The 18,117-nt window shown below is 45.7% G+C and overlaps 1 protein-coding gene across 2 annotated transcripts in view; it reads left to right on the forward strand.

Annotated features, from left to right (window-relative positions):
• The window catches only part of KIRREL3 (kirre like nephrin family adhesion molecule 3), a 1,087,808-nt gene that overhangs the window by 585,929 nt on the left and 483,762 nt on the right, over nt 1–18,117 (forward strand). The gene's annotated exons all lie outside the window — the stretch shown is intronic.

Below are 18,117 nucleotides of genomic sequence, written 5' to 3' on the forward strand. Positions count from 1 at the left end.
TAAAGTCCCCAGATATTTCCTGAGTCAGGCCTGGCAACCCTAACTTGGAGGCAAAATTATCCCTGATAAGGGCTCAGACTCGGATATGTGCCTAGGGAAGGAGGAAGGGGGGCTGCCACTGTTCAAGCCCCTGACATGGAGTGAGGGAAGGAGCAGGCTTGCCATGGCTTCCACCTGTCTTGCACCCACCTGCCTTGTGCAGGGTGGAGACCACTGGCTTCCATGAGACGGGCTGCAATCTTTCTAGGCTAGCAAAATGGAACTTCCATCTACAGGAGCAGCATACCTGTGAGTGAGTACCTGTCAAACAAATGAAGAACACTGTGTAACAGGCCGTTAAACAAGGTCTAATCTGTGGTTTCCGTGTTTTACATATCCACCTGTGAGTGTCAGCAGGGCTGCCACATTTCATGATCCCACTAGCGTGCCCTGCTTTCTCAGCTTTCCTCCTCCCCTTTGCTGGGGACCCCAACTTCCTTCTGCATCTTCCATCCTCTCTTTTTACCCAAGTTCTTTGTACCCCCAGCAGACAGTTGGCTTGCTGCTTGTTGTTGGCTCAGCTGCAGACTTGTGTTTTAAGGAGCTGAAATCGAGCAAGTACAAGGTTGGTTAGTTGGTTGTTTGGTTTTCGGGCAAAGCAATGCAATGATAGGAAAGGTTTCTGAATAGATTCTGGCAGGTCATGTCATTGTTAGTCACAGTATTGTGGCGGAGGGGGGGTGGGGATGTAGCAACTTGACTATCCATGGCCAGATTAACTATAGACTATATTCACTCTATTTAGGATTTCCATATTTCCTCCTTTTTTGTATTTTTAATGTGCGTGTGCGTGCACTCTGAAGAGTGACAATCAATACTCCTTCTAAGGAGTGGAGCAAAAATTCTACTTTGTGAGCTACTGGAATTAAAACTGTGAGCAACTGCATGAATTGGTTTGCTCTGGGGTCATTTTTCCTGAGCAAAGACAAAAATGGGTGAGCCAGAGGCTTAAAAACTGTGAGCTAGCTCACACTAACTCAGTTTAGAGGGAACTCTGGTGACTAGACTATCAACATAGTGCAACTAGAGACAATACTGTCAACATAGACAGAAAGCACAACTTCTCCAACAATTTCCAACCAGAAGGAGAGCCAGTTTGGTGAAGTGGTTAAATGTGCAGACTCTTATCTGGGAGAACTGGGTTTGATTCCCCACTCCCCCACTTGCAGCTGCTGGAATGGCCTTGGGTTAGCCATAGCTATCGCAGGAGTTGCCTTTGAAAAGGCAGCTGCTGGGAGAGCCCCCTCAGCCCCACCCACCTCACAGGGCATCTGTTGTGGAAGGAGAAGATATAGGAGATTATAAACTGCTCTGAGTCTCTGATTCAGAGAGAAGGGTGGGGTATAAATCTTCAGTCTTCTTCTTCTAGAGACTGTAGCACCACTGTATTGTTTTAGCTTATTCTTAAATTAATTTATATTTTGTATTTATATTGTTGATTGATTTTATCTGTTATTGTCGTACCATGATGTCCTGTAAGCCGCCCTGAGCCTGCCTCGGCAGGGAGGGCGGGGTATAAATAAAAACGTATTATTATTATTCAGATTCAGGTTGGGTAGTCGTGTTGGTCTGAAATAACGAAGTTTGAGTTCAGCAGCACCTTTGAGACAAACAAAGTTTAACTCTGGGTACAAGCTTTTGTGCGCATGCACTTTTCTTCAGATACATTCTGAAGAAGTGTGCATACACACAAAAGCTTGTAGCAGAAGTGTGCATTCACATGCAAGTTTGCACCCAGAATCAACCTTGTTGGTATTAAAGTTACCGCTAGATTCAAACTCTGTTTAATTTCCAACCAGTAAGCTCATCTGTTTTAGCAACTTCCACAGAGTACTAAAGTGCAACTATTCCTTCTCGCTGCAACTTCTGAATATTCATCACTGTGGAAAGAAACTGTGATATAATAATAAATGTGTAATTTATTTCCATACTGTGCTTTTCTTTAAAAAAAATTAATTTGAAAGACCAGCTGTTTCGTCTTTTCTTATAAGAATTTAATTGGTATGTAATAGCATAGTTAATTAAATACAAATCAATAGTTTAAAACAACTAATTGATATTTAATATGTATGGGAAAAATAACTTAGTTGTAATATAATTAACTCAATATTAAATAAGTGTTGGAAACGCAGTAATGACTTTATGGCATTATAAAGTTTATCGTTCTTTAATAAACTTGCAATTAGGCAAGAATGAGCTCAGAAAATTATTAAACAGGTATTATTGGGCTATTAAACATTTATTACCGTTCCTGGTGGGATACATCTGCACAATAGTACAAATTATGATTACATTAATAAACCTTTACTACCCCTTTGCTGCAGTATTTTTGTCTGCTGGTTCATCTGATTCCTTGATCTCTCTGTGACTTCTGCATAACATAATTGCCTTAAAAGCATTCAATAAAATTGCAAATGAACGAGGGAGGGGAAGTTGGTGAGGGAGGACGAGATGCTTTTACAAGTGTGACTCAGGAGGAAATGCTAGCTGCTCCTCCAACTCAAGCATGTTGTCTTCTGTAACTCAAAGAACTACTCAGAAGTAAACAACAATTTAAAAAAAAAGCTGTGCCAGTATTAAAAAAACACACAAGTAGTATATGCTCTTATAAGGACAATACTGACAAAGCAGTGTAGTTCGTGTAGGATCCTGAGTTCTACAGAATTCTTCTTCGAGCTGGATGTTAAACAAAACAACAAACCATAGCCGAAACCCAGAATGTAGCTGGCTACTGTAGGAATGCAACCTTTTAATTGACGAATCACTAAAAATAACTTCAGCCTTATTAAATATGTGCTCCTAATTAATCTGTCAGTGGATTTTTTTTGAAAAGGTAATTATTTTCAATGCAAATACCTTAAAAATTGCAGTGCTCCCTTAGTAAGAGACCATTCCCCATGTCTGTCCCCCATGAGACAAAACTCTTCTAAGGTTCCATCTGTTACATATGTTCTCCGCAGTCGAGAACGAAACGTCTGGAAGAAAAACTTTCTCCAGTAGAACACGGCACTTGAGCCCGAAAGATTCTACAAACCCTAATGAAATAAAAACTGTTTAATTTTCTTCAGAACTATCATTTTCTTTAAAACTGAGATGATTAACTGGCTACTTCTTCTACGGAATGACAACCCCATTGTAGCAACTTGAAAGGAGTAATGGAAGAAGTTGTCAGTTGCCAATTTCCAGGTGGCACCTGGGGATCTTCCACTATTACAGTTGATCTCCAAGATCAGTTCCCTTGGAGAATATGGCCATTCTGGAAGGTGACCTTTGGAAGGTGACCCTGCTAAGGTCTCACCCCTCCTTGAATCCCACTATCCCAAGGCTCCACTCCCCAAAATTTCCGAGTATTTTTCAACCCAGAGCTGGCATCCCAAGGCTAGATTGTGCTTGGTGTAAACAATTTGCTGTTGCACCAAGCCATTCTGTGATAGAAGAAGAAGAAGACATTGGATAAAGAAGCAATGGCTGATTTCCCTTTGGGAAAACAAAAGCTACAGGTTGTCTAATGCTGTGTTGTTGGTTCTATTGATGGCTAAGTTAGTTTTAGTACCAGAAAATGCTTCCCGCTTCAGTACCTGCTCATACCAGCTCCTTCCAGAGAATAGATAAGGCTGTGTCATGAGCTGGCTGGCAAGAGGGACGACTTCCATGCTGCAATTCTGACGATTTCCTCTCAGTGCTTATCATGCCCATGAAGTACTTCATCTTCTATTTCTGTCAATTGGCTAAAGGCCAAAGAAACAGCATTTTCATACCTCGATCTCTTTTCTCAAAAACATAACCAGCATTGATTTCTGTGGCCCAAAGCTAGTATTCCCAAACAGGGCTTGTCTCATCGTCTGTGTACCAAGAGGACAGGAAAATATCAATCCAAATGGGATACTAATTTGTTGGAAAACTGCATGGGCACGTGATCCCTAAAGGGGGAGGGGGGAGGATTTTTCACAATTCCCTAAAGCTTCAAAGTCCTGTCTCCAGGGCTTTTTTTGAGCAGGAATACAGTTCCAGCTGGCTTGGGGTCAGGAGGTGTGGCCTGAGATAGAAATGAGTTCCTGCTGGGCTTTCTCTACACAAAAACCCTGGGCAAAACAATGGTGACACCAGGGGGTATGGTCCAATATGCAAATGAGTTCCTGCTGGGCCTTTTCTACAAAAAAAGGCCTTGCCTGTATCCTTTCGCTTTCTGAGCTGTAAGTTTTCCTTTGGCATGAAATGTCTTGGAAGGTGGAATGCAGCTCCATGCATAAAACGCTGGGAGGACTTGATGAAACACTGAAAGGTGCCTTTAGCTGTAAAAGCCTGAGCAAGCTCTTACAAATGTGCAGCTTGGATGATTATCAATTCCTTGCACTTGTGTGGCTCCCTCTCAACACAAGGCTGTCAAAATAGTTTTCAAGGAGACATTATGTCAGCCTTCTTGAGAGCAAACCTGAGGTAAGGCCTCAAATCCTGATCAGTATTATTCTCTAGAGTGGGACTTGGACATCACAGTGTGGACGTTTGTCTTGGTGTCTGCAGCATCCTAATTTACTGTGCCAAAAAGGGTTACGGAAACATGGCCTTTGAGTGGGATCAGTCTAGACTTTTGGAGGGACACATTCAAGGCCTTGAAACGGAAATAGCCCTTGAGAGTATCAGGCAGGGATCCAGTTTGTGTGCCAGAGTACTACAGGAATAACCTGGCATAACAACAAAGAGTCTTCTTGGAATACATTCAGCCATTTCAGGACATTGACAAGCACCGTGGGCTGTTGCTGGAATATGCAAGTGCCTCTACTTGTGTCACGAAAGAGTTACTTAATTAGCATGGAGCCAATTAGACAATGTGTAGAAGTTCTTGCTAGAGAAGTAGGAGGTAGTAGACTTAATGAGGTGGTCTAAATTTCCTGTTGGATTAAACAGCTTTATTTGGGGGTACTGCACGTTTTTGGTCACCTACTCAGTTTTGTGAACTTTCATTTTCCTTGAGCTAGAGATCAGAAGGGTTTTAGCCAATATGGAGGTTAGATCAGGAGAAACTAGTTAGCATGTTTAGGCTTTGTTTTTCCCTCCAATCCCAGTGTACCCTTCCCCCGTTTTATCTCTTAGTAAAGTTTTCTTTTAATCAAACGCACACGGCAACATGCTGCCTTTCTTCTGCTGCGTTTTAAAGCACTCGGCTAAATTTTTTCCAACAGCTGCCCTCTGTTTGCAATCCCCAGGAGCCATTTGGGGGTGGAGCCTGGAGAGGGGGCGCATCACAAATGTTATGATGTTACTTCTGGTTGAGCAGGGTGAAGTGATGTCATTGACACTCTAGGGATTTCATAAATCTCTCTGGTTTTTCACAAGACAAAAGATTTCAGAAAGGAAACAGAGAAAAGGAGGGGAAAAGCTATCTGACAGATGATAGGAAGGCAGAAAGAAAGGTAGTCTATGAAAAAAGGTTTAAAGCTAAATGGAAATATTTTGGAATACTAAAGCCTGAGGACCACTGCTCTAGATCAGGGGTCCTCAACCTTTTTAAATAGGGGGCCAGTTCACTGTCCCTCAGACTGTTGGAGGGCCGGACTGCCGTTACTGTACAAGGCCGCGGGCCGTCAGTTCTCCGTCTTCTGCATCTCTCTCCCTTCCCCACACCACACACCCTGGCCTGGAAACTCACCTCACCTCGGTATCACCTCACACTCTGTCTCCGCCGCCTCAGCCCAGTGCCAGAAGTGTGCGTTGCTAACGCAAGTTTAGGTCGAACGTCACTTCCGGTCTGATTTTGCCATAACCCGGCGGGCCGCATAAACGTCCTCAGCGGGCCGCATCTGGCCCGCGGGCCGTAGGTTGAGGACCCCTGCTCTAGATACTATGTATGGATGTCATGCCCTGCCTCCCCCCACAAGGGTGTGCTGCCTTCTGCTTTTACTCCAAAAGGGTTCCCTCAAGCAAGGGTGGAATTCTAGCAGGAGCTTCTTTGCATATGAGGCCACACACCCCTGATGTAGCCAATCCTCCAAGAGCTTACAAGACTCTTTTTTTGTCAGCTCTTGGAAGATTGGCTACATCAGGGGTGTGTGGCCTAATATGCAAAAGAGCTCCTGCTAGAATTCCACCTCTGCCCTCAAGGCCTCAGAAATAGAACGGAGGGGGTCTTATTTTACCCTCCTGCTCCTCTCAGCTGTCTGGTCCCCTCTAAGACCCAGACTCAGCAGCTCTCTTCCTACTGTCAGCAAGAGCCCCATTTTATTTCCTCCCTCCACCAGTTGATCCTTCCCCAGTGAATGGCCGCCTGCTAGCTCAGTCCCAGGCTCCTCCCCCATACCTATCCCCTGAGCATTTTCTGTGTCCTTTGGCTATCCAAGCCTGGCTGCAGGGAGCATCAGATGAGCTACTGTCAGTTCCCATCTGAACTGCCTCCTCTGCTGCTGCCACTGTCTTGTTCCCAGAGCTGGGCTCTGCCCTCAGGTTGCTGCAGCACCATGGTCCAGCTCTTTGCTGTCCTCTCGCCCCGTAGCCTGGGCATTGACACCTGGGGCCTGCCGTTGCCCCGGATGAGTGTCCCGGGTGTTTCTGCTCTAGACCAGATAGACATGGGCTCCCAGGAAGAATGGGCAACGGGCCCATCTGTAGCTCTGCCTGTCTTCCTGTCCCCTTCCAGCCCTGGTTGCTTCACTGCTTGCCTCCCCGTCTCTGGACAATGGGGGGAGGAAAGTTCTCTTTACCTTGTTATCCTTCTTATATGCTTTGGAAACTCATGCAGTCTGTAGGTGCTTTATTAGTCTCATGGATATCTCATTATCCATTTGTGTGTTCCTTAACTCATCTATAGGTAACTTATTAAACTAATAGGTCCATTAGTATTCTAATTAATCCCCTTCATGAAGAAAAATAATTGGCATGCAGAATAATTCTTTCTCGTCCTGGTGAAGGGAGGACTATGACAGAAAATTCATCCTGTCTCACAGCTGCCAGGGATCAGGGGGATGTTTTGTCTTTACCTCTGGGCAATTTTTTTTTTTTTTGGCCTAAGGGACAGGCTGAAAAAATATAAAGGGAAGTACTCCAGAATATCTTCAGTCCAACAGTACCAATCACAAATTCATCAAAATCATGCCCACTTCAGTGCACTCAGCACATCTATATTAGCATGACTGGGATTGGTACAGGGTGAGCACCAAGAAGAAAGGTGCTAATAGGTGCCTATCACCCATGTTTATTCTTCCTCTGCAGAAGAAGAAAAAGACTGCAGATTTATACACTGCCCTTCTCTCTGAATCAGAGACTCAGAGCAGCTTACAATCTCCTATATCTTCTCCTCCCACAACAGACATCCTGTGAGGTGGATGGGGCTGAAAGGGTTCTTACAGCAGCTGCCCTATCAAGGACAACCTCTGGCAGAACTATGACTGACCCAAGGCCATACCAGCAGGTGCAAGTGGAGGACTGAGGAATCAAACCCAGTTCTCCCAGATAAGAGATGAAGAAGATATTGAATTTATATCCCACCCTCCACTCTGAATCTCAGAGCGGCTCACAATCTCCTTTATCTTCCTCCCCCACAACAGACACCCTGTGAGGTGAGTGGTCTGAAAGGACTCTCACAGCAGCTGCCCTTTCAAGGACAACCTCTGCCAGAGCTATGGCTGACCCAAGGTCTTTCCAGCCGGTGCAAGTGGAGGAGTGGGGAATCAAATCTGGTTCTCCCAGATAAGAGCCCACACACTTAACCACTACATCAAATATGGTGACCTATCTGACTCTCCCTTCTTTCATTTTGTGCCCCCCCCCCCCACAATAGGCTGAGGGAAACTGTTTCGCCCAAGGTCACCGAATGAGCTTAATGGATGTCCGGGACTGGTGCAAAGGGTGTGACTGTGGTTAGGCTTGCACTTTCTGCCCTGATGTTGTGGATCCAGTTCTACCTTTGGAAAGTGCAGGTTTTGGGTTCAACTTCTGCTACTATGAGGTTCCCATACTCCACTTTGAAGACAACAGTGTGCTGTCATCCCCCCCCCCCCACCATTTATTTAAGAAGAACAATACAAAAATCAGAAATTTAACAAATACTTGATGCAAACTACAAAACAGAATAAGTACATGGCATGTAGCGAAAAATGGTGGCTCTAACAATAACAAAGATGGGTAATGGATGATACACAAATCTGTGCAGAGTTATAACTAGAGCATCATAAATTTGTAGCTATCATGTTTTTTTCAAAAGAGTCTTTACAAGTCTGCTGCCATTTTGGCCTTGGTGCTGCGTCCTCACATGCCTACAAATATTTCCACTCACTGAGAAGAAATAACTTCTTTTGCTTCAAGTGCTTAAAGGCTGTTTGTATTGCAGATGTTTTGGGGTTAGCGGCACACGGCTTTTCATTTCAGATAGGCGTTTTTTTGCAATCACTTGTTGGGTTTTGGATTTGGATCCTTTTGTAATTCACCCATCAGCATCAGTCAGCTCAGTAAACAGGGCTCCATTCGTGCAAAAGAGGCGGGTAATTATGCAATTACACTTCAGAATTAGCAGTAGGGTGAAAAGGGGGGAGGGAGAGAAGAGAGAGAGCTGATTTGTTTGGCTCCACAGTTGAAGTCACTATTTAGTGCAGTCGTTAATGTTAAGCTAATTTTCTTGTTTTAATTACATTTTGATACCTTGGCAGTTCATTAGAGACTTGATAAGAATCAATGATATCTTTGCTTTCATAGCAACAAAGGCATAAATAACATCCTGTTTGCTTCTTCGGTCTTATGCAGATAAACTATAAGAAGGCCAGGGATTCTGAATACCTGACCTGGATAGCCCAGGCTAGCACAATCTCGTCAAATCTCAGAAGATAAGCAGGGTCAGCCTGGGTTAGTATCAGGAGACCTCCAAGGAAGTCTAAGGTTGCTCTGCGGAGGCAGGCAATGGCCAATCGCCTCTGAATGCCTCCTGTCTCGAAAACCCTATGGGATTGCAATAAATCAGCTGTGACTTGATGGGGGGGGGGGGGGAAATAGATGGAATTCTAGCAGGAGCTCCTTTGCATATTAGGCCACACACCCCTAATGTAGCCAATCCTCCAGGAGCTTACTCTGAGATGGTTTTAACTTCAGCCCTATTGGTAGGTCTCTTGGGCTGTTTCAAAGAGGAGAGAATGGATGGTATCTGGCCAGAAGAGAGTTTTGTAACAATCAGGGGTGGAATTCTAGCAGGAGCTCCTTTGCATATTAGGCCACACACCCCTGATGTAGCCAGTCCTCCAAGAGCTTACAGTAGGCCCTGTACTGGCAGCCCTGTAAGCTCCTGGAGGATTGGCTACATCAGGGGTGTGTGGCCCAATATGCAAAGGAGCTCCTGCTAGAATTCCACCCCTGGTAACAACAGAAGTCAAAAGGTAACATTTAATGTGATTGTATTCAGATATGAAAATAAACCATGGTTTGCAGCAATGGGGGTATGCTTTGGAAGGTCCCACGTTCACACCATCCTTCCTTTCTCCCTTTGAATGCAATTCATGTTTTTAAATACCCTGTTTCCCAGGGCTTTTTTGTAGCAGGAACGTCTTTCCTTGTTAGGCCACACCCCCTGATGTATCCAATTCTCCTGAAGCTTGAATCAGGCCCTGTACTAAGAACCCTGTAAGCTCTTGGACAGTGTTACTGATGTAACTTACATGAATTTGAACAAACTTTGGAGGATGGTGGGAGACAGGAGGGCCTGGCGTGATTTGGTTCATGGGGTCGCAAAGAGTCAGACTCAACTGTGCAACTGAACAACAAGCTCCTGGAGGATTGGCTACATCAGGGGTGCATGGCCTAATATGCAAAGGAGTTCCTGCTTCAAAAAAAAAAAAGCCCTGCTGATTCCCAACAAAACTTAAATTATCATGATGTCGGAAACTGGCATGAACCTGAGGATTTCTAAGATTTGCTTCCGTAATGACAAACCATATTTCCCTCCTAATATCTCTGGATGCAGTCAGTTAAACTAGCATCTATTCAATGCAACAAGAGCAGCGAATGTTTATTTTATTTTTATTTTACACCATTTTACCCTGCCTTTCTCCCCATCAGGGACCTAAAGTGTTACATTATTCTCCCCTCTTCCTTTTTATCTTCACAATGACCCTGTAAGGTTAAGGTAAGTTAGGCTGAGATACGTGCCTGGCTAAGGACACCCTGCAGGCTTCTCTGGTAGAGTGAGGATGTGAAGCTGGGCTTCCCAGTTCCAAGCAACACCCACCCTAACCACCACACCACACTCCTAAGTAGGGTTTCAGCACACGCCCATTTGAAGAAGTGTCAGGCTGTACTCTGAGTCGACATTGCACCATTAGTTTAGTTCAAGCCCCTTGTTATGGCAAATGGAATTATCACGTGCCCTAGCCATTCAGTGGCATTTCTTTCTGTTGCAAGGTCCCTTCCAAAGTGTAGCAATCCTGTGGTTCATGAGCCTTGGCACTTCAGTTCTACAGTCTCCCTGTAGGTTGGCTGCCAAGCATTACGTTGGGCAGCCTCTCTGTGACATCAGAGCGTCTGAGCCAGTAACACACAAAGGGGCTGCAATGAGGCAGGGTGATGTCATGGCAGGCCAGGTAGGCACAGTGGTCTGTATTTGCAACCCATATGTGAAGTTCACTCCAGTTACAGAATTGCTCCTTGTCCTTACACATTTTGAAGGCGACTTTTGTTGAATTCTCTGGACTCGGTACTTGCCAGGGAAGCATGAGAAAACTAGCAGAGTGCTCAAGGCTTTAAAGCAGCAGAGCTGGGGCTAGGTGTGGCAGCACAATTACGAAGTTACGTGGAGTCAGTAATCAGATCTAAAACTGACAAGTCACTTTTATTAAAGGAAATAACATGCTGGAGAGTGCAGGTAAGAGATAGAGCTAGCTTACCTATGCTGGCTAACTGATGGTTCCGGATGCTGGATGCATGTTCAGCCCCCATGGTGCAAGAGGAGAGATCATGCACCTTCTTTGTGTGTGCATGTATGAGAGAAGTGTGTCCAGAAATAGTGGAGGAAATTGCCCCTAAGGGTAGCATTCTACTTCAAAGGATAGCAGGAAGGAAAGTATGCTCTGTATGTCCTGACCTCTCTATCTATCTAAGCTCTTTAGTGCCATCTCTCAAGTCTGAGACAGGGGACAGCACAAAGTCCTCCACTTCCAAAAGCTTTGACATATATGGCTGCTTCTTTGTTGACCCAGCAGTGAGAATGCCCTTGCTATTGAAAAGAAATAGCATTGTTAAAAAACAAAAGAAAAAGCGGGAGGTGTTGGAACCAGACTAATTTTTTTGCTAACAAGAGTGGAGGTGTAATATCTGCCAATCCGCTCCTGTTGCATACCACTGATTTACCATTCACGCCATTTAATTTAATTTAATTTTTGGATTTCTAGCCCGCCCTACCCCACAAGAGTGCTCAGGGCGGCTTACAGCAGCAAATTTCAAACATATTACCGATTAAAAAATAATGTAATAAAAACAGATAATATAAAATCGAAGACAATGTAATATCTCCGACACAGGCGGCAAAACCATACAATAACATATAGGCTGATGACTATTGAACAACACAGTTTCCATGGTGGTGAGATGATGGGGGAACCAGTGAGTATCAAAGGGACGCCCTCCAGATCAATTAAAAGCCTGGTGGAAGAGCTTCGTATTGCAGGCTCTGTGAAACCTCGAGAGGTCCCGCAGAGCCTGGATCTCTAGCGGGAGCTCATTCCACCAGGCAGGGGCCCGGACTGAAAAGACCCTGGCCCTTGTTAGGCCAGTCTCATTGAGACCTTGTTGAGGTCCCCTATCTCCCAGGAGCAGCATTTCAGGGAGATCAATAGGCCACAATGGAAAAGAGAGAGGCACATGATAGGAAGTGCCTTTTGTTAGTGAAAAATTTTGTTGTGAACCCACCCACTGAGATGTTACTAGAATGCCAACCTCTAGGTGGGGCTTGGAGACCTCCTGGGATTCCAACTGATCTACAGGTTAGAGAGGTCAATTCCCAGGTGAAAATGGCTGCTTTGGAAGGTAGGCTCGATGGAATTGTAGCCTGCTCAGGTTCCTCCCCTCCGCAAACCCCTCCCCAGGTTCCAACCCAGAGTGGGCAACTTTACATGTTGCCAGTGCTACCTATAACTGTCTTGAATGGCAATTTTATTACAGGTTCATAAAGACTGTGTGACAACAAATAATGGGAAAAGAGGACAATATCTTGAAAGATAGGCACAATTGGTTACTGTTACCAACTTAACCTATCTGAAAAGTCTGCATTAGATTCTGGAAAATGACTTCCCAATAGTGTGTAAAGTGTACCACCAAGTCACAGCCAACTTATGGCATCCCCATAAGGTTTTCGAGGAAAGTGAGAAGCAGAGGTGGTTTGCCATTGCCTTCCTCTGCAGTCTTTCTTGGGGGCTTCCCATTCAGAAGCATCCAAGACCTGATGAGATCAGGTACTACAAAATCCCTCATCCTGACTTCCCAGTTTCTCAGGATTGAATTGGTGCTGCTCTTTCTTCTTTCCACATGTAAGTCGGAGAGGGAAGGGTCTTCTGAACGTGTGCAGACTGCCTTTCTCGTGCCACTTATTACAGCCAGTTTCTGTGCATCCGGATAATTAGCGCCGAGGCAGATCTCAGCTGGAAGGCATGGCTTTCTGGCAGACCTGAACCCCCAGTAACTCTTTTCAAAGAAAGCACTGGCTATAAAATAGGACCACAGGCACACTGAGTAAACATCAAAAGGACTTTGATCAATAGGGCTGTGTGGAATGTGAAAGCCCCGGTAGTATATCTTGGGCCACAGGCAGGCAGTGTCCAGAGACACGGTGCCTTAATTTTTCCCCCCCACTGTAACATGAGAAGGTTTGTTTGAAGACTCTGCAAGGTGCATTGCAAGATAGATAGATATATAGCTGCTTTGGAAGGTAGTCACCCTCACACATACACACACACACATATATGCACACAGTGCAGAAAAACACACAGCCCACGTCCTCCTTACAAAATGCACGCTCAGATCCATTTCTCTGCTTTTCGACTGATAGCCAGGCAGCTCCTGGAAGAAAGCAAGAGATCAAAGGCATGTACTTCCTCGGGCCTTGGCGCTCAGCCACTTTTAAGGGCCAGCTGTTTTGCTTTGAAAGGGCACCGAGCCTGGAGACAGATTTATCTTCCCTTCAAGGTTCCGTGTTCCATTTTATCACAGGGTATGCTAAGTGGAGGGGATTACAGAGCTCTCGTGACTTGCACGTGTTGAAGAGCGGAGATTTAGCGAGCATCCCACTTTGGCATCGGCGGAGCGGCACAAAGCAAGCACTCCGGAAGGGGTTTCCTTTGGGGAGTGCGAGTTGCTCGGGCGCTGCTAATACCTGGACTTTTTAAACAGCTCCTAGATATATCGTTCAGGTGAGAGGTCTGGGTGAGTTGGGGTTGGGATTACAGCAGTCACGCAATTGCTGTTGCTGAGGCTTTGTGGAGGCCCAAACGCACACTTGGAGACAGCAGGAATGGGGGCGCAGCAAGGCACCGGGCTTAGCAGGACAGTGAAATGAAACATCGGTTGTTGTTTGAGAGTCCATTATTTCCCTCCATTTTCAGTTCTTGGTGGATGACCTCCAGCGGCAACTGGATCGAGGCGGTGTGGCAATACTGATGTTACTAGACCTGTCGGCTGCATTTGATACAGTCGACCATCAGCTGCTGATTCACCGCCTCGCCGACATAGGGGTAGAGGGGCTGGCCTTACAATGGCTTTCCTCCTTCCTCATGGGTCGGGGACAGAGGGTGGCAATTGGGGGTGAGCGATCCCAGAGGCGCTAGATTGTGGGGTGCCCCAGGGAGCAGTTCTCTCCCCGATGTTATTCAACATCTATATGCGCCCCCTCGCCCAGATTGCCCGGAGATTTGGGCTGGGTTGCCATCAATATGCAGATGACACCCAGCTCTATCTACTAATGGACGGCCGGCCCGCCTCCACCCCAGGGAACCTGGACCGGGCTTTGCAGGCTGTTGCAACGTGGCTCAGACTGAGCGGGCTGAAGTTGAACCCAGCGAAGACAGAGGTTCTCCAGGTGGGTCGTGGCACTCTGGGGAAGGAAATATCTCTCCCGGCCTTTGACGGGGCGCCACTGAAGACGGCGCAACGGGTGAAGAGCCTGGGTGTTTTACTGGAGCCTTCATTATCAATGGAGGCCCAGATAACAGCCACTGCCAAGTCAGCATTCTTTCATCTGAGGCGGGCGAGGCAGTTGGCCCCTTTCCTAGAGCGGCAGGACCTAGCGATGGCGATCCATGCGACGGTCACCTCAAGACTGGACTACTGTAACGCTCTCTACATGGGGCTGCCTCTATACCGGACCCGGGAACTGCAGCTAGTGCAGAATGCAGCAGCCAGGCTACTACTTGGTCTTCCAAGATGGAGGCATATACGGCCTGGGCTGCGCGGACTGCACTGGCTGCCGATTGTATACCGGATCCGGTACAAAGTGCTGGTCATAACCTTTAAAGCCCTATATGGCCAAGGACCGACCTACCTGAGGGACCGTCTCTCCCCATATGAGCCCCAGAGAGCACTGAGGTCAGTAGGCAAAAATAAACTGAATATCCCTGGGCCGAAAGAAGTAAAACTGCAAAGCACCCGCACTCGGGCCTTTTCCGCCGCAGCCCCACAACTCTGGAACCAGCTCCCAGAGGAGGTGCGGGCCCTGCGGAACTTAGATCAGTTCCGCAGGGCCTGCAAGACTGCCCTCTTCAAACAGGCGTTCATTAATGATGGTACCAATGTTTACTGCTAAATTAATAATGCTTACCGCCACTGTTAGTCTAGGAATGTTTTAATCACTGATTGGTTTTAATGTGTTCTTAATGTTTTATTATTGTATTGTTCATTTTAAATGTTGTAAGCCGCCCTGAGCCTGCTCTGGCGGGGGAGGGCGGGGTATAAATAAAATTTTACATTACATTACAGTTCCCAGCTCCTGAAAAGCCAAGTGAGGAGCTTAACAAAACTGATCGGAATACAATTTTTATCCATAGGCCCATGCAGCATAAGTTATATAGTCGAGGTGGAATTCAAGCAGGAGCTTCTTTGCATATTAAGCCACACCCTCCTGATGTAGCCAATCCTCCAAGAGCTTACAAGTCTCTTTTTTGGAAGCTCTTGGAGGATGGGCTACATCAGGGGTGTGTGGCCTAATATGCAAAGGAGCTCCTGCTAGAATTCCACCCCTGTATATAGCTAACTCTCTGCTGGACCCTTAAGGCTTATAAAAATAGTGTCAGGGGAGGGGTGGGAAGCAGGAATCCCCACTCCTGCCATGCCATGGCCTCAAGCTGAATCAGAGTCCTGCAGGCTTCAGCAGTGATGTCCTCAACAGCTGCTGTGCGTAGGGTTGCCAGCTCTGAAGTACTTGGAGATGCTGGAGGTGGAGCCTGAGGAGGGTGGGGTTTGGGGAGGGGAGGGACTCCCAAGGGGTATACTGCAATAGAGTCTACTTTCCAAAGTCTTCTTTCTCCAAAATGAACTGCTCCCTGTCACCTGGAGATCAGTTTTAATAGTGGGAGATCTCCAGCCACCACCTGGAGATAAGTTAACAACAAGAGAGAGGTCGCTTCAGGAACAGAAAAAATACAACCACGCCAGGTTATAGTGACCAAATGCTTGAGCCAGTGTGAGCTTAGTGCCTGTCTTCAATTTTTGGAAGCACTGTTTGTGCCCTTGTGAAAGTATTAATGATATTTTTACAACACGCGGTGGAATGATAGTTATGATAGTTACAACACACGGTGGAAATATTGACGTTAGTTATTGAAGTGGAAACTTTTAAGAATGGAGCACCCCATGCATGAAGACTGATCGAAGCAGGACGTTTCAAGTCGACCCCCTGCACATTGGAACTCCTTGGTGCTTATTATTGTAAATGCAAGTGTCTTTGGCTTATTGTTAATATTATTTTGTGATTTGTTCACTATAGCCTGGTGTGGTTGTATTTTTTCTACCACCTGGAGGATGGCAACTGTCTCTGTATGGCTAAACGGAAAATAAGTTGTGTCTGGAGAAAAGAGGACCTGGACCCGGCTAGTTAAAAAACATGTAGTGTAATCTGGCCTCCTCTTCCAGTCAGCTTTTGGCAATTATACAGTGCAATTCAAAGCAGGTCTTCTCCAAATCCTACTGAAGTCAATTCAATGGGGCTCGCTTGAAGGATGATACTGTTAATTCTTTCTGATTTGAAATATTGGGACCACCTCCTCTGGTATGTCCCCAGGAGGGCATTATGGTCCTCTGAAAACAGCCTCCTGGTGATCCCTGCCCCCAAAGATATCCAGCTGTCCTCAACCAGAACCAGGGCTTTTTCAGCCCCGACCCTGGCCTGGTGGAACTCTCTGCCAAATACCACCAGGGCCCTGCAGGACTTAATGCAATTCTGCAGAGCCTGCAAGGCAGAGATGTTCCACCAAGCTTTTTGTTGAGGGCAGCAGCAGTTTCCATCATGGCTGGCACCCCCTTCTTTTGCTCCATCTTCCCACTTCATACCCCTATTCATCCTGCCCATGAGATGGCAGCACAGTACAGAGCTAGTTTAAGTGTAAATTAAGAACACCATTGGAGATTATTCATAATGTAAGAAGAATTGTTCTAACAACGGTTTTGATCATTTTTAATTTTATAACGCTGATTTTTAATTTTGTTGTGCATCTCCCAGACCCCTGTATATTTGGGGATGGGCAATTCACAAATCTAAAATATAAAGAAATATGATTCTGGAAGTGGGGCGAGGAGGAGCTCAGTGGCAGAACATCTGTTTAGCATGCAGAAGGTCCCAGGTTCAATCCTTGGTACCTCCAGTTTAAAAAAAAAGACAGTAAGTGATGTGAAAGATCTTTCTCTGCCTGAGACCCTGGAGAGCTGCTGCTAGTCTGAGTAGACAATACTGACTTTGATGGGGCAAGGGTCTGATTCAGGATAAGATGATGATGATGAAGAAGAAGAAGATATTGAATTTATATCCTGTCCTTCACTCCGAATTTCAGAGTCTCAGAGCAACTCACAATCTGCTTTATCTTCCTCTCCCACAACAGACACCCTGTGAGGTGAGTGGGGCTGAGAGGACTCTCACAGCAGCTGCCCTTTCAAGGACAACTTCTGCCAGAGCTATGGCTGAACCAAGGCCATTCCATCAGGTGCAAGTGGAGGAGTAGGGAATCAAACCCAGTTCTCCCAGATAAGAGTCCGCACACTTAACCACTACACCAAACTGGCTCTTTGTGTGTTCTTGCAATGTTTTCTTCTGGTTTCTGTTGCTTGATTTTTTGCTGATTCTTGCCTGTTATATGTTTTAGTACATCAGTTTGTTTCTTAGCTGTCCTTTATTGTTAGGTGCTTGGGAGCCTTGTTTTCAAAAAGTAAGATGCAGTATTTTTTTTTTAAAAAAAAAAATAAGAACATTGACACCCCAGTCATGAGAACAGGATCAGATGCAGACTCTTTTTTATTGCTTTATTGTTAAGGTGCTCCTGCACATTGCTCTAAAGATGTGCCTCGGAGATCCTCTTGTGCTGTATTTGTGCCATACTGCAAATGTGGAACGGAATGTAGAAAAGAGCCATTTTAAATTTAGATTGTCAGTTCTGAACACTGTAGGCTTTATTTGAGAAATGACTGGAGGAAAATCGATTTAAGCCTCATACATGAAACACATGCTGTCAGGGGGCTATTGGCGAAATTATGCTCTCTGGCTTCTATTTGATGGCCTCAAAGTTGGTTTGTTTCATTCTCTAGCTTGATGTATTTAGAGGCACGACCCCTGCACCTTCCATCTTCTTTTTCCCTGTTTGGCATGGTGTATTTGTCTTACTTTGATGCTGGTATGAACCCTCTTGGTTGCCAAGTCCAATTCAAGAAATATATGGGGGCTTTGGGATGGAGCCAGGAGCATGGGTGGGACAAGCATAATTGAACTCCAAGGGGAGTTCTGGCCACATTTAAAGGGACTGCACACCTTTTAAATGCCTTCCCTCCATCAGAAATAAGAATAGGGGCACTTTCTTTTGGGGCTCGTAGAATTGGACCCCTTGGTCCAAATGTTTTGAAACTTGGAGGGTCTTTTGA

This window comes from Heteronotia binoei, chromosome 12 (assembly GCF_032191835.1).
Source record: "Heteronotia binoei isolate CCM8104 ecotype False Entrance Well chromosome 12, APGP_CSIRO_Hbin_v1, whole genome shotgun sequence".
Lineage (NCBI taxonomy): Eukaryota > Metazoa > Chordata > Lepidosauria > Squamata > Gekkonidae > Heteronotia > Heteronotia binoei.